General features: G+C 45.4%; 1 protein-coding gene across 5 annotated transcripts in view; it reads right to left on the reverse strand.

Moving 5' to 3' along the window:
* PDZD2 (PDZ domain containing 2) overlaps positions 1 to 25,999 on the reverse strand; it is a 1,178,280-nt gene that overhangs the window by 9,453 nt on the left and 1,142,828 nt on the right. The window lies entirely within an intron of this gene.

The raw sequence follows: 25,999 nt of genomic DNA on the forward strand, positions 1-25,999 counted from the left end.
CAGGCAAGGGTAGGGTGTGTGCAGGCAGTTGGTACATGAAGGTGTAGGAGGACTTTACTGCTGTGACCCCCTAATACCACTAAATAGTTTGAGTTTAAAGCCCAGTAATCTTAGCTACAGATGTGAAGAGATTCCCATTATCTTGTAACTGCTGCTTAATTCCACAGGGGTCAGTGTATCAAAGGAAGGAACTGTGATAAAGTGGGTACATTTTTTCAAATCAGATATAATGGGGGCGGCTGAGTACATCAGTGCCTCGTGGAGAGCAGAGCGAGCCTTGGTGCGACAGGCTAGTCCTGTGCTGTAGATCAGACTTTGAAAGGAAAGGTCTGACGTGGTTTAGTACTTTTAGTTAGTGTACGGCATTATTTTGCTGAATTATAAGCAGGACTCGAGTCGGGGGTACATGCAGGTACACGGCGTCCCCCCACTCTTTTCACAGGGTGGACGCTGTTCCCCCTGCCAAGAAGCTGGGCCCCACAGAAATATGCTGAACGTGTCCGGTGTAATTTTCAGACACCAGGACACGTTCAGCATGAAAAGTCATGAGGTCATTTGCATATTGTCATTCCCCCACTTCTTTTTATAGGACTTGTGCCCTTATTATAAGTGGCACCAGGATTCTAACAAGGAGGCTACCGAGTTGTTCATTCGTGACTGCTTTGTCAATAGCTTTAAATAAACAAGTCTCATTGTTGACATAATGCTCTGCGCCCATGCAATGCCCATGTGTCAGTGCTGGTTTGTCATCAGCCTTTTGATGGAAAGAGCTTCCGGGCCGATGCAGCAGGTCACTGGGGGACAAAGATGGATCGTTGGGGGCTCCCGGAAGGAACTTGAGTCTGTACTGAGAAGGAGGTCGGTGCCTTAGGTTCACTTCCGGGCTATTCTTACTTTAAGTATCTGTAGAAGGAAGCTGTGGTAAATGCTGCAGACACGTCAAGCACAGAAGGACACAGCGGGTTCATTGATCGAACACCCACAAAGCACCAGCAGGGGTCCCGAGGATCGCCGCTGGGGGCTTGCTGCAGTGAGCAGGACCCTGTTGCTCCCCACACAATGACATGTGAACACGACAGTGGTGACACGCACACTGCTCGAATATTCATGCCTGACTCGGGCTGAGCAGGTTAGGCAGCACTGGAGATGTGTGCATTCAAGGCAATTATCGAAGGGGGAGGAGGGGGGGGGGGGGAGGGGGCTGGCAGAAGGTTTTATGGGTGAAGAGTAGGTTGGGGACATATAAGGTCGTTTATAATGTGGTAAGAAGATAGCGGAGACCAGCAAGAACAGCAGGGAGACGCTGAAGACAGATATGCTGTAAGAAGCGCTGTATTAAAATACAAGTTATATCTGCCATCTATGTTTTTCATTCTATGCTGGCATGTATTAAATTAAAATTATCCACTTGAATATTTAGTATCATACCAGGAACAAGCACATTTAACTTCTTTCCGTTTTACGTTCTACTTTCCAATGTTTATTTAAACATTAACACTTATATCCTACACAGAATTTATGGAGTTCCCGTTCAGCCACTAGAGGGCGGTGTTGGTTTGCAATTCACGCACTCGGCCATCAGAAGCATCTAACCTAGAGGTCTTCAAACTTTTTTTACGTTGAGCCCCCCAGCTGAATTTTTTTAAATGTCGGGCCCCCCCACTACCTGACAGAAAGCTCTGAAATCTGGTACACTACATAATCAACCGCCATTCGCATATTCCAGGCCATATCTGGCAAATAATGTTAAATGCAGTAAGAGCGTTTAGTAAACTGTAGGTTTGTGAGTAGGTTTCGTTAAATGAGAGAGGCTTATTACATTGTTCAAATCAAAGTTTTTCCAGATAAAATGTGTGCAAATTGTTTTTACTGGGGTTTTACTTCTGCAGTTGAGTCATAATGGGAAAGTGTAATCTGGAGCAGCCCATTCACCTCCTAAGTAATTACCCTAAAGTCAGGCAACCTCTTCATAAACATTTTGAATGGAAGTGAGCAACTCACTCCCAGACCTGTTGCACCTTCTCAAATTGCTGAGCGTTACCAATTCAATTGAAGGTTTTGTCTTGATAAAACGTTGGTAACTATCAAAGGAGGTGGCCATAGCAAGCAAGGAAGGAAAACCTAGCACATTTATTTTAAAACGAAGGACCTCACAGGGTGGTGACATCTTTTCCTGTGATATCATGTGACACCAATGCACTTTGCTTATGCTAATTAGTCCCCCGACTTGTTTTTTTAGGACTTGTGCTCTGAGTGGGGGTTTAGGACACCTCAGGCTTGTGTTTAAAAAAATAGAACTAATACAAATTGAATTATGTTGCCTATTTTACTTCAGAGCAATGTTGTCTGACAGACATTGTGGTGATCAAATGGGTCTGGGCCCAGCTGCACAGTGAACTGGCAGCATTGCAGTGCATGTAAATGCAGCGACAGAGAGCAGGGTTTTAAGTGGCCTCTGACCCGGCAGGAAGTAAAATTTGACCTTGAAACAGGCCCCATGGGGCCCTGTATTCAAATTGAGTACCACTGAGTTGGGTAACAATAAACATCTGTTATTCAGCGCCAAGATATCCTTGGGTAAACATGCGCTTTACAAATACACGTTATAGTTATTGTAGGTGTTAGTGAAGCAGACACCACAAGGCATAGAGATAGATGGCTTTTTCAAAAGGTGAAGTAAGTAGTGAGACAGTGTACAGTGCACTCATACACCCGCAGCAGAGTGTGTGTGTCAAATAAATTCATTGGAAACAGACAATCAGGCCACTGCCTGCAGTCAGTGGGTGCTGGTCGTACAGTGTATGTCACATTACAAGAGTCACTCTAAAATGACACTGTTTCTCAATGCTCAAATGGGTATAATTTATGAATATTTAAATGTTTCTCTCATCTTCATTGCTTGATTTTACTCATGAGAAAATGTCACTCATAGTCCTTGAAGTGTGACTCATAATTACGCAAAAATTATGGAAATGTCACATATAGCACTCTGAAACCTTGGCAGCTATGTGTAATTTAAAGAGAAACTTTGCATCCTTTATGTGAAAAGCTAACTGTCCCGGGACAGTTAATTCTAAGAGCTGAACTGCTTCAGCTGCAGTGGGAGGCAGGGAGTCTCCTCTGCTATGAAACCGAAAGCGAACGAACAGACAGTCTGTCCCTTCGCTTTTTGGTTTCATAGCAGAAGAGACTCCCTGCCTCCCACTGCCTGCAGCTGAAAGCATTTGAGCTCTTGGAGACTCAGAACTAGCTTTCTTTCAAAATCACAAAAGTATGGGCATGTGGTGCCCATTAATTGTGAATCAACGAAATGTGAGATATTAGGGTGGAGTGCGCCCCCCCTCCCCCGAGATGTCGTTGGGCCTCTCCAGGGGGCGCGCCCCACAGATTGAAGAACTCTGATCTAACCGGTCAGACTGAGTAATATACTCCATACAGCAAACTGACGAATGGTCCATTGATTTAAATATAATTACCAAACATAGGACCTGAATCACAAAGGGCCTTCGCACTCGTGGGGGAGAACCCACAGTCCTCTCATTGCAGAGATATCGCCCCGAGTGCAGAGACTCCGCCACGAGTGCGGAAGCCCTTTGTGAATCAGGCCTAAGGGGTTCAAATTGCATTTATATAGCCCCGACAACCCATGAAGAGGCATTGAAGCGTTTAATGGCAAATAGCACTCTACCCGGGACCCCGTTAGTGGTCAGTTCATTAGTTATTAGGGTTTGTTTTGCATGCTCATTCCATGCAGTTTCTTTGTGGTAGGTACATAATCGACATAGATGTAATCATTAGATGGGACTATGTGAGAAGCAATTTCTTGCTTGAATTAATAAATATTGTTATGGTTTCCAAAAGAGCTTAAGATCGATTTGTATGAGATTTAGAGCATTTCATATACAGAAGGTAGAAGGGAATTAGAGGTGCATGTAAACCAAATAAGGGATGGAAGTAAGTAAGTATAATTGAAGGTCAATTTTTTAATACAGGATTTTGAATATAACAGGTGGAGAATTTTTGCATGCAATTTGTGGATGTAATCCTGTTGAACGAAACGGTTTCAAACTCTGATTCTGATGAACGTAACTTACACAATCTTTTAAGAGGCACTTAAGAGGTGACACAGATAATTCCAACAGTGAAAAAATGCACAGAGCTTGTTGAGACCCCCCTTACGAGTGACTGTCATGCAGTGCAACAAATAAGCACATGCCGAACCCGTAAATACAATGTGAGAACACCCTATGGAGACCCCTTTTATGTACCTACAACAACAGTATATTCAATACTATAAAGCATTGTTGAAGTTTATGCAAATCATATGCACCATACATAAACTAGACATATAAAACGTATTCTATGTATACACTCACCAACTTAAAAATATAACGAGGCAATTGCTAAACACATTGTATCAATGATTATTCAGTGCATGTTTGTGACCCATTCAAAACCCAGGTCAGAAGGTGTTGTCTCCTGTCTTCACCTGAAGAGCACCCTCACAGAGCCGACACCATGTCCAGCAGAATGGGTGTGTCTGAGGTCACCTTCCAGCATCCACCTTGCCTCGTGGTGTTGATTTAGCAAATATTTTTTATGCAGATCTGCACAGGGCAAAACAAGCCACTGATGGTAACCCATTGAAATTCAAATCAATCAGGATTTTAATCAATCAGGATTCATTAAGATAGGGTAGGGTATCCAGGAACTTGCAGGTCCCAGAGGCTTACTCAAATAGCCAGGTCTTGAGGCCCAGTCGGAATTCTGGAAGTAAGGTGATGGTCCGGGGTTGCATGGGAAACTGTTCCAGATCTTTGCTGCAATGTGGGAAAATGAGCGTCCTACACTTCTGCTTCGGTAGATGCTGGGAGTATAGGCATGTGTGTGGAAGGTGGAGCGCAGTCCTATTGACGGTTGGAAGAAGTTCAGACGGTAGTTAATGTAGGCAGGTCCGTGGTTGTGTAGAGGCTTGTGTGCATGGGTCAGCAGATTGAATTGGCATCCCTTCTGTATGGGAAGCCAGTGGAGTTGCCGGAGTTTGGGTGTGATGTGGGTTTGTCGGGTAAGGCAGAGGATGAGTCTGGCTGTGGTGTTCTGTATGGTCTGAATTCTCTGTAGGAGGTGTGAGGCGAATCCTATGTAGAGGGCGTTGCCATAGTCAAGTTGACTGGTGATGAGGGCTTGTGTCATTGTGCTTCTTGTGTGTAGAGGTAGGCCCTTGAAGATCTTACGTAACATGCTCAGAGTGAGGAAGAAGGTGGAGAAGACGGCGCTGATCTGTTATTTACGGGTGAGCTTGTTGTTAATGATGATTCCTAGGTTTCTGGTATGGTTGGAGGGAGGGGGTCCTAGGTCTGATGGCCACCATGAGTCGTTCCATGTGTTGCCGAATATTAGTACTTCCATCTTGTCTGTGTTCAGCTGCAGGCAGTTGTTCTTTATCCAGTCGGCGATGCTCCTCATGCATCTGTGGAAGTTGGTTCTAGTGGTGGTGGGGTCACCAGTGAGAGGATGAGTTCGGTGTCGCCTGCGTAGGAAATGATGTTGAGACAGTGGGCTCAGACGATGTTGGGCAGCGGGTCATATATGTGTTGAAGAGCGTAGGGATGAGCCCTGGGGGAAACCGCAGGTGATCTCCTTGGGGTCAGAGATGAAAGGCGGGACATGGCTCCTCTGTATTCTTCCATTGAGGAAGGAGGTGATCCATCTCAGCACGTCCCCTTGGATCCTTATGTGGTGGAGTCTTTCGATCAGCATATGGTGCGATATGGTGTCAAAGGCTGCCACAAGGTCAAGGAGTATCAGAGCTGCTGTTTCTCCTCTGGGCGAGGAGGGTTTGTATGTCATCGGTGGCTGCGATCAGAGTGGTGGTTTTGGTGCTGTTATTACTGTGGAAACAAGATTGGAAGGAGTCTAGTCTGCTTCTGATGTGTCATGAGTTGCTTGTTGATGATCTTTTCCAGTCCCTTCGCTGGGAAGGGAGCAGGGAGATTGGCCGGTAGTTTTTGAGTTTGGTGCTGTAACAAAATCACCACCATTTACAGCAACTTCAGTCAGCAACCGGACCTGACAGACCTCGCCCAACAACTTCCAATCTTATCCAAAGACCCAATGCTAACCACATGGCCTTTCATCAGCCCAGAAGAAACTGCTGCCACCATGAAGTTCTTCCATACAGGTGCCCCATCGGACCCATGCCCCCTCCAGGCCTACTCCAGAGGACTGGAAACCATCCTCACTGTGCTCACACCCATTCTGAATGGCTCCACCTCTCCTGCAGCCTTCCCAGATGCCTGGAAACATGCAACAGCCCTCCCATTGCAGAAGAAACTCTGTAGACCCTTCAATGATCACCAACTACAGACGCTCTCCCTGCTACCATTCCCATCCAAAGTCCTAAAGAAATTTATTAACAGACACCTCACCAAATACATCAATGATCACCAACTCCTCAACACCACTAAGTCTGGTTTCAGACCCACCCACAGCATGGAAACTGCCCTCATCGCCACAATGGATGGCATACACATGACTCTGGACAGAGGAAAACGGCGACTCTCATCCTTAAGGACCCCTTTGCAGCATTTGACAGTCTCCCACCCCATCCTCAGGCCACACCTATATGACACCAGAATCCAAGGACATAAACGCCGATGGATCTGCTCCTTCCTAACAGGAAGGACCTAGTCAGTCAGCCTGACACCATACACCTCGGACGGCTGCAACCTGATCTCTGCGAGGATCCTCCCTAAGCCTGACCCTCTTGAACGCATACATGATCCATTAAACCAGCATCATCCACTCTCGCTACATCAGCCTCCTCACAAACTATGACACCCAACTCTTTTTCTCCCTCACAGACAAGACGCTCAGTACCAGGATCAAGTTCAATGCTTGTGTGACTTAAATCGGCCACTGGATGAAGACCGACTGTCTAGAGCTGGACACCGATAAGACCGTAATCATGATTTTTAGAAAGAACAAATCACCGTGGGACTCCACCTGGTGGCCAACAGGTTAGTTCCTACCCCCACAACCCAGGCCAAGAACCTCATCGACAGCAAACTCAACATACCCACCCAAGCCTCATGCTTCTATGTCCTGAAGATGCAGAGGAAGATTTTCAAATGGATCCCAATCGGCACCCGGAAAACCGGCACGGACGCCCTGGCCACAAGCAGACTGGACTATGGGAACACCCTCTATGCCTGGATCAACAAAAACCTCACCAAAAGGCTCCAGACCATTCAGAATTTGGCAGGCAGAATCTCTTTCAACCTTTCACACCACAGTCACATCACACCGCACATGAAGGAGCTCCACTAGCTCCCCATTCACAAACAAACACAATTCAAACTCCATGCCCACACTTTCCACTACATAACACTGGCCCAGCATACCTCTACAATCGTATCTGCTTTCACAAACCCTCCAGACAACTCTGCTCCTCTGGACTCCTATTTGTACAAATCCCACACATACAGAAAACCAGACCCACCATTTGAGTCTTCTCCTACATCGTTCCTAAAGCGTTGAAGGACCTGCCACTACACATAAGAATCTCCTCCTCACTTCTTGAATTCCACAAGAAGCTGAAGACCTGGCTTTTCGAGTAGTCCCACTACGCTCTCGGCGTGGTTAAACTCACACCTGCTCAGGGCCCGGATACCCACCCGGGTGATAGTGTGCTTCATAAATCTGCATAACATCTTAAGCAAGTATGTTCCAAAGGCAAATACTATTTGTTTTGCCAATGCTTGTTTTTCTTCACCTCTCTCTGATGAGTCCGAGGAAAGAATAGTTTTGCTTTGTTCCTACTCATACCCTTCGATACTACTTACAAGGCTAAGGAAGTGTTAGGCTGGAAATTTAATTGTCTAGCCCACCATTAGCCTCTGACCAACCTCTTCTTCTTAGCCATTTAAATAAGAGTGATAAAGCATAAGGTGGGAAATACAGAAAATGAACAGGGCTCTTAAAACCCTGCAATCCATGTGTATGTAGTGCTGACCCTGTGATATATTAGAGTAGGAGTCGCTAGGCCGCTCCAGGAAAGGTTGCCAGACGACTCCATGTCACCAAGAAGACAATGCCGCAGGTGTGCACTTTCCTTTCTTGTGCTTAATTTGTAATAAAATAAGTTCCAGGCCCTCGTTAGGAGGCCATTGCAGTTTACATCACACATTGCCACTGTACTAACACAACTACTAACCATCATACTGCTACAAGTGTGACATTTCAGAATGATCGAGGCCGCCAAAGCTTCAAGAATGGCTTGGGTGGCAGGTATTAGCTGTTTTTAACGTAGCTTGAATTAAAAAACAACAATTCTTCTGCTCATCTTTAAATTGCACAAACGGCGCTACCATGTGGCAGCTGTCATAAGTGCAGGTTCAGGCAATTAAGTGCTGGGGCAGGCAATTAAGTGCGGGTGCCGAGCACCGCAAACCACCGGCTTAAGTTAAGCACTGACTAAAAGTGTCCCTAAAGCTGGTATCCCAAACCACACTCGTACACTAAAATCATTGTGAGCGAGCACATTTTGTACCGGAAACATGAAATAAGTATTGATTTATCTCAGCCAAACAAAATGTAAAAAAACAAGTCTCGGAACAGGGGCAGGTGCTAATTCAAGTCCCACAAGTTTTCTAGCATAATCTGGTGTGCAGTTTTCCATGGATTCCATGTGTGCGTCCCATTCCGAGCTCATGTGTTCATAAATATACTTTATTTACTCGTGGGTTAAGATTGTGTTAACCTTCTCATTTTCATGTAGCTTTTTCATATTTGCCTCTTTGCTGCACAATTGTTCGATAGGCCATGCCAACGTTCTTGCACCACAACGTGTATATATCTACTTCCAGACGTTATCCATGGTCTGATCTAGAGTTCAGTGGGACTGAAAATACTTCCACTTCTGGAGGAAACTCAAAATACAGAGTAGAATCCACAGACTGAATATCCTTCATAATGCTTCTGCGATGAAGGCACAAATTAATCTAGTGCAATCTACGTCTTACTTAGAACTTCGAGAAATTCTAAGATGTGCCATTACCACCCAAGATGATACAATGCTCTCAGTCTCTATGATGTTCAGAATCAAGATGGCGACAGGAGCAACAGCAGCATCTGCACCGAGAAAACACAACCATGCAGAGAAGCCTACATGCTGAATTGTGTCCACACTGCACATAAATGCAGGAGGCTGAGCCACTGGTCCTCCCAAACGTTCAACAGGAAGGAAGATGCCACCAGCACCTGAAGCACCAGAGGCTGTCTTAGACTAGAACTTCTTAGAACCACTTGCAGTGGCATTTCCTGGCCATGGCGGAAGTTCAGAAATGGAGGAGGTGAGACATCAGACTATGGCCCATCGTAGAGCCACTCTTTCCTACTGCCCGTAAATCACATGGGACATGCAAAAACGGACAACTTAAGGGTTCGCTTATGAATCTGATTATGGTAAATTACACGAAAATGCTCCAAACAATGTGTTATTTATTTATTCACCCGTAGGTCCTAGTTATAATTTTGACAGCAAGTGTTTTCTCTATTCAGTGTAACCAGGAAACTCCCTGATCATTTAATACAAAATTCACCACTCTATCCTAGTTTACCTCATTATTGTTGGGCAGAGAACTGAAGTAGTAAAAATAATGCCACCGTTCAATGAGGGCTCCACAGCTTCACGTATAAGAGAAGACAAGATCCTTAGACTCTACTAGTGACTAGTTCAGTTATGATACCCGGGACTGCTAGAGCAGGGTAGTAAGACGCAGACCTCTTAAAACCCACAGAGGGGTGAAACTCCAAAACCGGTCCTAGGATGCTTGTTTCCAGTCCAGGGAGGACCTGGCTTGGCAGTTCAGGCTGAACTGTTCCCATAAGGCACAGGGTCAAGACTGATTTGCATATGGCTGGGTTCAAACTGGAATGGCGAGGAAAAAAACGATGGATTTAGGCCCAGATCTCTGTACTGGGGTGAATGTATGACATTGTTCTGCATTCTGTCCATCAACTGTTGTTTTTACCTTTGTCACCCCGAGTGGGCCGGGTATGCCCAGGCGTGGGTCCCGTGCTCTCCATGCCACTGGAATCAAGCTATCCTGGCTGAAGAGGGGTGAAACCCCGAAACCGGTCCTAGGATGCTTGTTTCCAGTCCAGGGAGGACCTGGCTTGGCAGTTCGGGCTGGACTGTTTCCATGACGCACAGGGTCAAGGCTGATTTGCATATGGCTGGGTTCAAACTGGAATGGCATGGTGAGGAAAAAAACGATGGATTTAGGCCCAGATCTCTGTACTGGGGTGAATGTATGACATTGTTCTGCATTCTGTCCATCAACTGTTGTTTTTACATTTGTCACCCTGAGTGGGACGGCTATGCCCAGACGTGGGTCCCGTGCTCTCCATGCCACTGGAGTCAAGCTATCCTGGCTGAAGAGGGGTGAAGCCCCGAAACCGGTCCTAGGATGCTTGTTTCCAGTTCAGGGAAGACCTGGCTTGGCAGTTCGGGATGGACTGTTCCCATGAGGCACAGGGTCAAGACTGATTTGGATATGGCTGGGTTCAAACTGGAATGGCATGGTGAGCAAAAAAACAATGGATTTAGGCCCAGATCTCTGTATTGGGGTGAATGTATGACATTGTTCTGCATTCTGTCCATCAACTGTTTTTGCATTTTTCACAGTAGTGAAAAACATATTTAGGAAGTTTTCACTACAAGGACATGTAAAACACAAAAGTACATGTCCAACTTTTTAAATACAATGCACACTGACCTTTGAGCTGTTTAGGGCCTACCTTAGGGGTGACTTGTATGTATTAAAAAGGGAGTTTTCAACCAGGCAAGAGATTTATTTTGCCAAGTGGAATTGACAGGTTAACATTTTTCTCAGGCTGCAGTAGCTGGCCTGAGACATGTTTTACAAGACTGCTTAAGTGGGTGGCACAATAAGTGCTGCAGACTCACTAGTGGCATTTGATTTACAGGCCCTGGGTACATGTTGTACCACTTTACTAGGGACTTATAAGTCAATAAAATGGGCCAATCAGGTGTAAGCCAATTTTACCATGTTTTAAGGAGTAAGCACAATCACTTTATCATTGGCCAGCAGTGGTAAAGGTCCTAACGCCAACAAAAACAAATTTTAGTAAACAGGAGAGTAGCGTGCAATAACATTGGGGGACGACCAACCTAAGCTGACAGGTCTAACAAAGGAAAAGCGATTTTAATGTTCCAGGACTTGCAAATGTATTAAAAAATCATACATATACTGGGGTTTTGGGTCATCCCTCTTTATCCATAGGTCTGTTCAACTGTCCTTCACAATTTGTTTCCTCCACAGTGTATAGAAGTTTTTAGTTTTGTAAAGTTATAGTTGTGTGTTTACTATGACTTTAGATTAAAGTGATCTAAATACAATAGTACAATTTATTATGAAATAAACGTAATATTTTTCTGTGATGTGCTTTAAAACTAAAAAGGGTTTTATAAAAGTGCACCTGCTGGCTCGGAAGCACCCATAGTGTTCTATTAAAATTGTATGTTTTGTTAAATTATTTTTCATTGCAAGCATGTAGCTATCATGTTTAGGAGACACCATTTGCATGCGCTTTGTGGCTATTGTTTGTAATAAAAAAAATCAAAAAGAATCAATGTAACTGTGGCGCAAGCATGCCAAAGTCAGACGTATTGGCTTTACCAATGGTTGTTTTCAAATAGAGACAGCCCTGGACCTACCACTAACCTTTGCTTTCACCTGACGATGGTGAGGAAATTGTGTCTACGGATGCAGAGGTTTGGCAGGCCGGCTACCACAAACTGCAAGGCTCATATTACTGGACTCTGGACAGCAAACATCTGTTTATAATGAAAAAGAAACTCTGCCCCTGAGTGCATGCCAGATCACCGCCAGGACAGCGCCCTCTCCCCTTCTCACTTCATTTCCTCTGTCAAATCTTGAAGACTGGGTTCGGATAGAATTTAACATCTGTCGCTGGACCTGTGGAAATCTGACTCCCATCCAAAACTCCTCACTCAGCTTTAAAAAAAAAAAAACTATTCTAGTTTTGGGCAGCTTGTAGTACACCTTCCCTTCACAGACACATTTGCACTTACAGTCGACAGGCTGCTTTCAGCTGTTTGGGGGTGGGGGTGACTGCTGAAGCTATGCTCAGGGGGTACAGAAACCAGCTGCGAGGAAATCTGAACAGGATTGCAGCAAGGCAGCGAGGCAGTTCAATGACACAGTATGACAGGGCCTGGTGACCCCAGAGTGCCCTGAAAGTGGAAACCCAGACTTGCCATAGAAAGAGACAGAGCAGATTGTAAGTCATAAATCTTTGTGGTGACTGACACATAGGTATGTGGACTTCATCAAGCCCAATACCATCTTTCGCAGAATATTAAATCTCAAACACCATAACAATGTATTATATAATGCGCTATATAAAACCCGTAAATAAATAAATAAATAAATAAATGCAACAGAAAATATGTGAGGAACTCTTTTCTAAAAAGGCTATTGGAATTTAGACATTGAAAACAAACTTTTCAATTGATGTGAACCATCACCACAACTCCCAGAATGCACTTGACTGATTTATGAAAGACAAGCGTTGGTATAGGGCATCAATGATGACAAAGTGTTCCGGATCCATTGAAAAGGGCACAAGTGACAAAGATCCCCCAGGAGGTGGAAGCTTACAACTCAGCCCCACCCCTGTGGATCTGTGTGGCCTATGGAGGATCTGCCGGCACCTTTCCCTCCCTCTAGGATAGAGTTGGCAAGAGGGGAGGATTCTGATGCAGTCCTAGACTTCAATGTATAGATGATAAAAAGGACATTATTGTGGTGCTGTAGGAAACGTGGATTAAAAAGGTGCACAACATAAGAGTAGAGACGATTATTGAAAGTTTCAGAGAGGTAATAAAGCAACTGTTGAAAAGAAGCATGGCAGACTAACTTCAGATAAGTTAAATCTATACATCTAGTGTCCTCTAATTACCAAAAGATGCATAGTTAGTTACCAACAGGTTTGAAATATCTTGGGCGTACACGATATACGGTGCATTTTCCTTGATTGCGCTGGGCGCTCCGTTTAAAAAGTGCCCCCGCGCAATCAAGGAAAATGCACCATATTAGAGTGAATGCGTTGTCCCTAGTGGAGACTGGTACTCGCGCTGCCCTGGGGGCAGTACATTCAGGTGAAAAACGAAGCGGCTGCTTTAAAGACGCTCCGTGTTTTCACAGTGAAGGCGGCAACCCTCCTGCACTTTTAAAGGGGATTAGAGATCAATGATTGCACCCGCCTGCAAGGGGATGTCTGGGGGGTCCATGTGACTCCCTGTTCCCCCTCCAGAGGGGTGCCAGCAGGGGGTGCACTGTCAGTGCGCCCCCTGACACCTTGTTTGCCTCTGCGTCCGCGTCTGTAATACGGCACAGAAGAAGAGAGATTCCCTTATTTGCATGTGGCACGCACCCAACCAAATGAGGGAATACCCTCTGAAGGTAGCGCTGGTGCTTTATGTGCGCTATCGGTATTACAGAAGAGGCCGCACAATAGTCTGCGGCACCTTCTGTAATACCAAAGTGCCCCCGGGGTGCGCAAAGCAGGCGCCAATGCCTGTTGAGCTCCTAGGGCACTATCATAATACGGCTCCTGGTATTAACTGTGGACAAAAAACTGGACAATGTGATTCACAAGTAAGACAAGATACTGTGCTAATTGTAATAAAAACCGAGAAGAAAATGTTTTTTTTGTTTACTATATATCAGTGGGGTAAAACAATATTTCAGTTTTTGTAACCATAACATAAATAGCTATGCACTTTTGTTGGAGGTTTCCAGATGGATAGTGAAAGTAACTAAATCATTCTAGGAGTTTACCGGTATAAGACCAACTAATACATGTAATAATAGTAAGTTAGCCTCTGCACACTAGGCCCCAGAGTAGTCAGCATGGCACTACTCAGACTAGACATAAATACAAGTCTCTGCCGCGTTCTGGAAGACTAGCCTTGGATGCCATTGTAGAATAACCACGTAGTAGTTTCCCTGCTGCGTATGTAATCTTGCAAGGCAGTTTTATCCGAGTTCCCAAACAATTTTCTCCCAATATAAGGCTAGAAACGCTACATTGTGCATGAAAAACACAAACTAATTCCCTTGATGTAGTTCAAGATGGCAGTCCTGGTCAAGGCTGATGCTTGACTTAAATCTGAATGGGTTGGTGAAAAATAACCCAAGAGTTTGGGAATGCCGGTCTCTGGCCAAAGCAGAGAAGAATGCACCCGGCTGCGAGGGGCGTCTACGAGTAGAGACACAGACCCTTCTTTTGAGGTCCTAACATTGAATCACATTCCTTTGGATCTGGTCTGAGCAATGTTTGGTCAAAATAGCCTTCTCCATAACAATGGTATGTTTACCATGTGTTCCTCCATAACAATGGTATGGTTAGCGAGTGTTCCTCCATAACAATGGTATGTTTACCATGTGTTCCTCCATAACAATGGTATGGTTAGCATGTGCTCCTCCATAACAATGGTATGTTTACCATGTGTTCCTCCATAACAATGGTATGGTTAGCATGTGCTCCTCCATAACAATGGTATGTTTAGCTTGTGTTCCTTCATAACAATGGTATGTTTAACATAAGGTCCTTTATAACAATGGAATGTTTAGCATGTGTTCTTCATTCATTAATGTGTGAATAAATGCGCGACGCCTTAGGAGGCAAACAGCATACATTGACCTGTGTACTTTAGAGCAATGTGTATTTAAGAGCTCTAATTTTTCATATGATCCTTGGTTGTCCAGAGTCTTGTGCATTTTTTGAGATGAATACCCAGCTGTAAATTAAGGCCCGGTACATCCAGCTGCGGCACTAGTGAAGCCACCAACAAACACTTCTGAAAGTCAAGTTAGGTTGTCAGGATATCTGAAGATAAGCAGGCTCTCTCCGCATGTATGATGTTAAAACCAGGCATCGCGACAGTCCTCGTCGACAGTTACAGCTCACCTCTAATAAGAGAGTCCACCAAGAGAATACGAGTAGCGCTCAATATCTCTACAACCCCATAAAAGGAAAGCATTTCTGCCTGGAAATACTGCTGAGCTATGGAAGAAAGAGTTCCAGTGAATGAGTGCTGTGCATTGCTGTAAAGTGTACTAGAAAGATTTTGACAACTTTCAGGTATAAATTGACAGTCAGAGGGAGAAGCGAATTTTTTTTTAGTTTTATATAGTGCGAACGAGACCCGAAGATATCAGGTATCAGAGCGCTTTACATGAGCACCAGTTTCGTTACAGATGGACACATTCATTTTTGTTAGGCACGGGGAGAATACGTGATTTGCCCAGAATCACAGGAAGTTGAGCGTCGTTGCCGAGACTTGAACCCTGCTCCCCCGCTTCGAGGTCGACTGCTCTAGCCGTAAGGCTACATCCTCATATGGGAGCAGATACAGGACCCAGAAACTCCACCAAAGAGGGGTTTCTATGGCTGTATTCAAGTGCATATTACCGTAATTACCAAACAGAAAGACAATAGCAATCAGGGCAGTGCTCCGCTCTATGTGGAACAGATCACAGTCTTATGTTGAAGGCACCCATTACCTCTAGAGAAGCAGTTAACTCCAGCATTGTAGACGCCGCCAAGTAAGCAGCTGGTACTGTACCCACTTTAACCATGAAGGAGTGTCGTATTGTGTAAGTAAACCAAGGACTGTAGATTTCCTGAAGGAAGACAGGGGCGTCTGTCCCTTCATTCGCTTCCCGTGATAACTTGTCAAGAATGAGAGAAAGGTTTTGGCACATTTGTTAGCAGCCTTATGAATCATATCAGACATCAACATAGATGAAAAACTAGAGCATCTTTTGAAGGGTTTTATCAACCAAGACAGTGCTTAATTTGTTAAAAGATAAATGCCAGGGCCCTTTTCAGGAGGCCACTGCAGCTTGCACCACCCACTGCCCCTGCTAAAGCTGCCAATTACAGTATTAGCACAAGTACTAACCATCACACTCCTACTAGAGTAACGATTCCGGCGATTCCAGGACCCCCAAAGCAATAATAATATATTTCGATGGCAGGTATTAGTTATGTTTTATTTGTATTGGTTTATAAAAAACTGTTGTGCTTATTTCAAAATTAGACAGACTGCGGCACCATGTGGCGAACTGTCGTAACTGCCGGTGTTGATACTTAAGTTCTGGTGTTGAGCACCGGAAACCACCGGCTCAAATTCGGCACTGAACTAAGATATCAGTTGTCACTTTGAAGAGAAGAAGCAACCTGTAGCTGAGATTTGGTTGGCTGCTCATGAAGCAGTCCTGTGGCACCAAAGGGCTCCTTAAAATGATTTGAAATACGCACTTATCAAAGTTTAGAAATTTTACAGGTTCTAGTAAGCGTGCTTTCTTATAGATAAGAAAATACTATTGAAGAATCTGTCACCTCCCTTGCACGGAGCACCCCAAAACAATGCCTGGTGTATATTAATCCTCCAGTCCCAATGGGAATGTGTTTCATCAATGTGGTTTCAGCTCCAGGAGAACTTGGAGGACATGCAGATGTGTTGCTTTGCCCACGCCGGTGGTATTAACCTCTTTTTACCTAGAAGCAGCCATTGAGCCTTCATTGTTGTTCAAGGGATTGTGGATAAACAGGACTTCATTCTTGCATCTAAATCAGTCAGCATCAAATTAACCATTCAACTTTCTTCATCCAAGAGTACCTAAAGAGCAGATACACGCTTTGCTGTGGTTAACAGCAGCAAATGTGTTGTACTAATAATGCAGTCAGACACAAGAAGGAAATGAAGGGACAAAAATATTAAAGCACAAGGACACATTATGTAGATGAGGTTCCTGCATGTGTACAAAAATACTAGAGACCAAAAGCATCTGGCACCCAGTGCTTAATTTGAGCCAGTGGTTTCCGGTGCTCGGCACCAGCACTTGATCGTCAACACCAGAGTCTATAGTGTGAACTTGACCCAAAGGTATTGAAGAATGATTCATAAGCACCAGTTAAGGACACATTCATTTTTTGTAGGCATGAGGAGATTAAGTGAGTTGCCCAGAATTGCAGAATGTTAAGCCTACGCTGCGACTCGAACATGGTTCCCCGGCTCCAATATAGCCAGCTCTGGCCATTACGCCACATCCTCTCCCCACTTGCAGGGTTTCATGGTTGATTGGTTCTGTTGTAGGCGGCACTAATAGGAGCAATTGGCTGGTGCGAGCTGCCTACTTACGCGAGCCCCAGCACTTTTGTTTTCATAAATTAAATACTGCTGCCGGCCTTTGGTAATTTAGCACAACACAGGGTAATTTTGCATAACTGATAAATTAGCAATAATCTCCTCCCATCTGAAAATGGAATTACAAGACCTCTCAAAGCAGTTACACTTACAACCTCTTTCATCTTTCAAATTGGTGCTACAATGGAGTACAAGGCAGATGACAACACAGATTGTGAGTTGAACATCATTTTTCATTCAGGGATGGGAAATGATTATTCACTTGAGTTCTGAAGCATGTCAGTCTTTTAAAGATAATTCAACAATTACCAGCTATATTAGAAATATCCACTACTAAAAATCTGTGTTTTTTACCCATACAAAGCCACTACTTATCAAATCTTCCACTCACCCCTGGTCCAATGGACTCTTCCCACATCTCACCTTACTAACACTCTTTGTCCTCCCTCTGGTAACTATCCATAGCTAGGCTAACAGCTTTTTTTTTCTCCAAAATACGGATCCATATTGCATGCTAGTGAATTTGTCTACTATTGCCAATGAAGTGGATAATGTGTGTGATTTGCAGCAAAAAATGACTGCTTCCACATTCAGCTTCCAACATATAGATATATATTTTAAAATACTTGTGTTCAGGAGTATTTTTATAAATACAAATGGTTCCACAGACATTTATGGTCTCTTTACCAAGTATTCCTGATTTGGGAATATGTTAGTATACCTTTTCCAAGTTATTTCACATAAAAGAGTTGACACTATGTTTCGTCACATCAATGTTTGGAAACAATTGAAAACAATGGAGTGCTCCGGGCTTCTAATGGCCGGTAGAAGCCCAGAGCTTCAATATTCCAATGTTGTCCTTCGCAGCTGTTGATGTGAACAAGGGCCTCAGGGAGCGGAGGGGATTTCAGTCCTCTCCGGCTCATGAGGCCTTTGTTTTATTTGATAGATCATGCTGCCCTCTAGTGGCAGAATGTTCTAATAGCCGTACAGCCCTCCGTCGTTGGGCTATACCGGCATGAAAGTCTTGCTCCCTTCTTAAAGGCAGAGCCAAACGCTGGAGTGGGCCATTAAAGGCTGGTATAGCCCACTATGGAGGGTTATAAGGCTATATTATTCTTCACCAGTACTTCTGGCTCATCATTTTGCAGGGTTTCATCTACCGAAAGCCACTTGTTTGTCCCTTATTTTATACGGATATATTTTTGTAATGGCGAAAAACGTTTTACAACCCCTCCTGCCTAAAAACATGCTGGGTGACCTGAGGTTTTTGACTGAGGAAACAAAGGTACATGCACACATGGTAACTGCAACTACTATAAATCTGTGTATTTTAATATAAACAGATGTTGTTTTGTTGCCTGCATTTGCAGGAAGCGCATTCTGCAACTGTCATGGCCTATCAGCACTTTTGGCAGTCAGTGTGGCTTTCCAACATGGTTTGAAGGTTTCCATCGCAGAGTGGGGTCTAATTCGATTTAGGATGTTTTTTTACAGTGAGAGTAAAAATGCTTATAATTATGACAAATTGATACTGCTCATGTGAAATGAACTGCGTTGGGCCAAGGGAAAAAAGAGAACATTTTGGCTAAAACTGCACAATACAGTAAATGAGATCCAGAGGTAAAAGGATTCTGCAAAAAGATAGAACCGTCATCCCACCCAGGCAACAGCAGAGATGCATTTGGACAAGTTATGGAAGAACCCAGGGGTGCAGCTTATTTCTTTTATTTCTGCACCCTACTTGGAACCTCTACATTAAAGATGGGGTGCACACGCATAGCCCCTTCTATAATAAACCTTGAATCGACTGTATATCTCAATTGTGAAGGGAGAATTTCATCATTTGCATAGGGGTATCGCTCACTCAAACAAGCGAACATCTCTGCGTATGCAGCACCCGTATCCAACACTGGTACGGGGGGGGAAGTCTTTGAGGAGCAGTGTTTAATTTGAATAAAAATAAGTGCTGGGGCTCTCGTCAGGACGCTACTGCAACATGCTAATGGCAGTAACACAACTACTAACCATCACACTCCTGCAAGTGTGACAATTCAGACTATTCCAGGCCCCCAAAGCTATAAGAATGGTTTGGGCAGCAGGTAATAGTATTAATTAACTGTTGTTGTGGTCATCTTAGACAGTGCACCTTGTGGCACACTGTCACAAGCGCTGGTGTCGACAATTAAGTGCCAGTGCCGAGCACCGGAAACCACCGGCTCATTTTAAGCACTGTCGAGGAGACATACTAACGGTGTATTAATCTAGGAAGTGGTGCACCGTGAGTACAGCACCCAAAAGACGTCCTTTAGGTACACACACAACCCCAAGGTCCATGAACACTGTGGAGGGGGGCAGTCATAGACATCAACCCACAGTGCAGAGGTCCCAGGGCCCCCACCACCAGTTTGGTCTGGCTAGAGCGAATGATGGAAATGGCGGTTTTTGAAATGCTGCGCCATCCTTTCCTATTGCACGTTTTCTTGCGCAGACGCAAGCTTCTAGTTCAAAATGTGCTAGTGCATTATTTGGGAATAGGATAATGAGTATTTAATCCATCCACCAAAGGCCCAACAGCCCTTGCATGGATCACTTTGATTGCATCCATGCCTTCAGTACCGAAGAGCGCTCCGCTGCCTCTGAATCCCAGTACACAGTTCCATCATACATACATGAGTGCATAGAATACATGCATAGAAGTCCTGCTCTGTACTGCACCCAGTGAGGATGTGGATCAATACAGCGACTGGAACCAAGTGCACAAGATGCAATCTGGCACCTGCTTTAGCTCACAGTATAAAGGGCCGCCACATAGGTCAACAGTGACAACTCTGTCCTTCGATGGTTTGATCCAAGGCCAGAGCCATAGAATGAGTTCCTGTTCTGTGGTCAAGACACTACTTTTCCATAAACTATCAACTTATTAGATCACATCTGACTGACCAATCAGTCTGCGCAAATCCCTTATTGATATTTCATCTCCTGTTACATAACTTGGTTGCAAGACCAATTGCTTATAATATACACAGAGAGGAATGTGCATCCTCGCCCTTCAACCACTGGTGTTCTGAATCAGCATCTTCCAGCCTCTGTCTTGAGACACTGTCATTCATATCTCAGAGGAATATCTCTCTTTCTCACTAAATGCTATTGGCTGTTTGTATGCTTTGCTTTCTAGAAAGTGCTGCCATTTGAAAGTATGAATGACTGTTATATTCTGTACCTCGTGTATACATTTTATACACAAAAACAATAGCTTTCCTTTTCCTGCAACAGGCTTTTTAAGAATGGTTTTTGTTAGGCCTCTAGCATGAGCACAAACCTGAACCTATTAAGAAGTTCGGGATGCCTGACTCCAAGATGGCCACCCTAGAGTGTCTTGTGCCAGCAAGTTTCAAGACTTCGGGGAGCGATATTTGGCTCGGGCCATCTACTATATTCCAGCTCTATTACTTTCTTAGGTTTAAGTTCTTCCTTATGAAATCAGCACCAAGTGTTTTTACCACTGTTGGAAATGGCCCTTTTTGCAGGGTTATCCCCAAACTTTCTTGCTTCTTACCCCTATTTTTTCCTGACCTGTGGTTGTTGGCTATAGGACTCTGGGCACTTTACTACTGCTGATCAGTGCTAAAGTGCATATGCTTTCTGTGTAAATTGTTGTGATTGGCTATCCATGATTGGCATATTTGTCTTACCAGTAGGTCCCTAGTAAAGTGCACTAAGTGTGCCAGGGCTGGTAATTCAAATGCTACTAGTGGGCCTGCAGCACTGATTGTGCCACACACATAAGCAGCCCTGAAAAGAGGTCTCAGGCCTGCCACTGCAGTGCCTGTGCGCAGTTTGTTAACTGCCATGTCGACCTGACCAGTGTACCCACTTGCCAGGCCTTACCCTTCCCTTTTCTTACACCTAGGACACCTCTATGGTAGGCCCAAAGTACCCCCCTGGGCAGGGTGCAGTGTATGTGAAAGATAGGCCTTGTACTAGTGTGGGTAACATGTCCTGATAGTGAAATACTGCCAATTTAGCTTTTTTCACTATTGAAACCCTAACTTGCCCATAAGATAGAATGGGGAATACTGTGTAACATGTTTACCTGCATATCTTCCCATAAGAGTGAGATGGAAAATTGGAGTCTGGTATCCCTGAACTCAGAATTTAATAACACATATTTTAGGAAGGATGGTTTTTGAATTCTGTGTTAGAAAATAGCACTGTAAGAAAGTGGCTATTTTCTTGATCAACCTTTCTGTGTGCCTCCGCCTGTTTGTGGATTGACGGTCTGGTTTGAGAGTGACAGGGTCTGGGGTGGCTCCAGGAGTCTGGGTGAGTCAACACTGGGATGAATAGACCTATCTGCATTTGGAGTGGTGGGAGCAGTAGCACCTGGTCCTGAATAGGGCTGTACCTGCCTTCCACAATGCTGGCTCCACCTCTTGTGGTCCGGAGCGCAGGAAGAATCGACGCATTGCCTTCTCTGCGCCCCTTTTGTTTGTCTTGCGTTACGTATACCAGGTACTTTGAGACCAAAGTGTCGCATTTATCATCCACAAGTTCATTCTTGCAACAACCTTTTTAATGACATTTTACTAACTAACTGTATGTTGGATTTTTGTCGTTTTGGTCTTGTGTAGTTTAGATAAAGATATTATATTTCTCTAAACTGGTGTAGTGTCCATTTGTGTTGTTTTCACTGTGTTACTGTGAGTGTTGGTACAAATACTTTACAATTGCCTTTGGGATAAGCCTGTCTGCCCCAGCCAAGCTACCAAGGGGGTGAGCAGGGGTTATCTAAAGTGTGCATCCCCCTTACCCTGACTAGAAGCAAGGGTCACTATTTGGTCAAAGGTACCTACCTCTGCCAACTAGAGACCCCCATTTCTAACATTGGTGGTCAGTGGTGAGGATTTGAACTTGTATTTGTACTTGACCCACAGTAATTGGTGTACTTCACTAGATTAGCACAGACCACTACGCAACCACATACTGTTTGTTTTGTTTCCTGGTGTCCTCCTGGAAGTATTTTTGATACTGAGGCTCTGGTTAGTGTTGCACCTGGGGAGTCTTGGCAAAATGGAAGACAACTTTTTCCATCTGTATATCTACTCAATGGAGGAGATAAAAGCTTTTTGCAAAGACAGGGGGCTGAGTGAGGGTCCACAAGGAAGGATCTTGAGGCATACCTGTATTTTTATGAGGTCAGAATATGGGAAGCAACACTAATAGACGATTCTGAGGAGGAAGACTTCTCTGACAGTGAGGGAGAGAAAAGTGAGTGGCTCCTTGCTATTGAGCGGGGGAACAGAGAATTAGACCGGGAACTCAAGAGACTGAAGGCCACAAGGGTCTCAGCTGAAATAGACCAGTGTAAGTGAGCTTTGCTGAGTTGGAGGTGAACACTCTACTAACTCTAGATGAGTGGTGCAGGGAGAGGGGTTCCCCCATGGTAGAAGTCCTGGTGTGTGAGTGTGAAAACAACCCAGAAGAGTGTGGGTTGAGTGACAGAGACAGTCAGACACTGTCTTGCCAATCTCAGGAGAGTGGTGTGGGGTACTTGTATGAGGCACTGGATGGTGAGGCAAAGGGTAGTTTGGTTAACAACTGTGGGGGGCTGTGTGATTCATTTGTTGGAGAGCATATTTTAAGTCCCTTTTTTCCAGAGCTATGCCAACACCCAGTGGAGTGTGAGTTCTCTGATTCAAGGGAGCTTGCGCTGGAGGCAGACCTTTTGGTGGATTCCAGAGGGTCTGAAGCGGCATTGGGGAGTGATCCTAAAAGGATTGGCTCAGGTATCTTCCGGTCCTTTGTGGTGGAAGAGGTTCAGAGTAGCCCAGCAGGGTCCCAGTGAAGTGGGAAGGGTGTAGGGGCTCACGTCCTGTCTCAGTGGAGAAGGAGTGAGTGTGGGCTGTGTCCCAAGGTGCCCGAAACCCAGTCTCAGGGACTGGAGGGTTCCCTAAGGGAACAGCAGGTTGGGGGCCTAGACTGTACTAGTAGACCATTTGTAGGGGATCTCCTAGTGTCAGGAGAACGTGGAGTGTCTGTAAATGGATCTCCAGTGGTTCTGGTGTCTGGTGGTGCCGCACCTAAGTGGAGGGTGCGGGGGTCCAGAGTGGGGGTGAGAGGGTGAGTGAGTCCCCAGTGGACGAACCAGTGGGTCAGGGGCCAGCCAGAAGGGCTGAGCCTCCCAGGAGTGACCATGATGACACTACTTCTGTCCTGGGGGATCTTCGCGCACTGTCAGATGGACAGGGGTCAGGAGATCTGTGCCAGGCAGACTGTCACACAACACGTGAGTCATGTGTTACCCTCGGGGGGGATACTGTGCGAGTCCCCAGAAGTCCTGGCGTGCCAGGCAAGTGCTGAGCCACGGGGTTCAGCCCCAAGTTTGGGAGGCCAGGTTCAGGTCCTGCCTGACCTGGAGGGAAGAACATCTGTAATCAGTGTCCTGATCGGTTTGGCTTCCAGGGGTACCACTCCAGGTGGGAGGGTGCAGCACTCTGGAAGGGGGTGCAGAGGGAGGGAGTCCTCGCCTCTGACCCCGGTTCAACCTGAGGGTTTAGATCCCCAGGTTGGTAGACCAGTTGCAGGAGAGAGGTCCTAAACTGGTAGGAGAGTTGTGTTCTGAGGGTGCCTCTCAAAGGAGGGGAGTGCGGAACCCCAGAAGGAGAGGTAGGGGGAGGAGAGCCTCGCCCGTGACCTCTGGTCAGCCTGAGGCTACAGATCCTGGGCTGGCGAGCCAGTGTCAGGATGCCATACCTGACTTGGCAGGAGGGAGAGTGGGAAAAAGGTGCCCGGCACTTGGGGCTACTGCTCCCCCACTTTCTGACGCCACAGAGGTTAGAGAGGCCTGAAAGGCATGAGGCCTGGCTTTCATCACTTACAGCTGTCAGTGGCCACTGTGGCTGGATGTCCTGGTGGACAGAGTTGCCCCTGGGAGGGGGGCAGGAGTCATACCCTGGCGGTGGACTGGGCCACACCGCTGTGTTGGCCAGGTGGGTACTGTCTACTAGTGCGGACACATCTGTGAGCCAAGTAAGCTTAGGATCTGCACAGATTAAATACCCAGGTGAGGAGAAGGGTCCCCCATGGATTAACTTAGTGGGCCCTGAGAGTATAGATAGAGGGATCCAACTGGGATCAGGAAGGTGTAGAACAGGAATAGACCCCTGCTGTTCGGGCCTGGTTCCATGTTCTATCGCCCCAAGCAGGGAATCCCATCGAGGTATCGTTTGGTCTACTGTGGCTTTAGGCTGGAAGGGGGTTGCGTTGGAAATGGCCCTTTTAGCAGGGTTATCCCCAAACTTGTTTGCTTCTTTCCCCTATTTGTTCCTGGCCTGTGGTTGTTGGCTATAGGACTCTGGGCACTTTACCACTGCTGATCAGTGCTAAAGTGCATATGCTCTCTGTGTAAATAGTTATTGTGATTGGCTATCCATGATTGGCATATTTACCTTACCAGTAGGTCCCTAGTAAAGTGCACTAAGTGTGCCAGGGCTGGTAATTCAAATGCTACTAGTGGGCCTGCAGCACTGATTGTGCCACACACATAAGCAGCCCTGAAAAGAGGTCTCAGGCCTGCCACTGCAGTGCCTGTGCGCAGTTTGTTAACTGCCATGTCGACCTGACCAGTGTACCCACTTGCCAGGCCTTACCCTTCCCTTTTCTTACACCTAGGACACCTCTATGGTAGGCCCAAAGTACCCCCCTGGGCAGGGTGCAGTGTATGTGAAAGATAGGCCTTGTACTAGTGTGGGTAACATGTCCTGATAGTGAAATACTGCCAATTTAGCTTTTTTCACTATTGAAACCCTAACTTGCCCATAAGATAGAATGGGGAATACTGTGTAACATGTTTACCTGCATATCTTCCCATAAGAGTGAGATGGAAAATTGGAGTCTGGTATCCCTGAACTCAGAATTTAATAACACATATTTTAGGAAGGATGGTTTTTGAATTCTGTGTTAGAAAATAGCACTGTAAGAAAGTGGCTATTTTCTTGATCAACCTTTCTGTGTGCCTCCGCCTGTTTGTGGATTGACGGTCTGGTTTGAGAGTGACAGGGTCTGGGGTGGCTCCAGGAGTCTGGGTGAGTCAACACTGGGATGAATAGACCTATCTGCATTTGGAGTGGTGGGAGCAGTAGCACCTGGTCCTGAATAGGGCTGTACCTGCCTTCCACAATGCTGGCTCCACCTCCTGTGGTCCGGAGCGCAGGAAGAATCGACGCATTGCCTTCTCTGCGCCCCTTTTGTTTGTCTTGCGTTACGTATACCAGGTACTTTGAGACCAAAGTGTCGCATTTATCATCCACAAGTTCATTCTTGCAACAACCTTTTTAATGACATTTTACTAACTAACTGTATGTTGGATTTTTGTCGTTTTGGTCTTGTGTAGTTTAGATAAAGATATTATATTTCTCTAAACTGGTGTAGTGTCCATTTGTGTTGTTTTCACTGTGTTACTGTGAGTGTTGGTACAAATACTTTACAATTGCCTTTGGGATAAGCCTGTCTGCCCCAGCCAAGCTACCAAGGGGGTGAGCAGGGGTTATCTAAAGTGTGCATCCCCCTTACCCTGACTAGAAGCAAGGGTCACTATTTGGTCAAAGGTACCTACCTCTGCCAACTAGAGACCCCCATTTCTAACATTGGTGGTCAGTGGTGAGGATTTGAACTTGTATTTGTACTTGACCCACAGTAATTGGTGTACTTCACTAGATTAGCACAGAC

This window comes from Triturus cristatus, chromosome 2_1, assembly GCF_964204655.1.
Source record: "Triturus cristatus chromosome 2_1, aTriCri1.1, whole genome shotgun sequence".
NCBI lineage: Eukaryota > Metazoa > Chordata > Amphibia > Caudata > Salamandridae > Triturus > Triturus cristatus.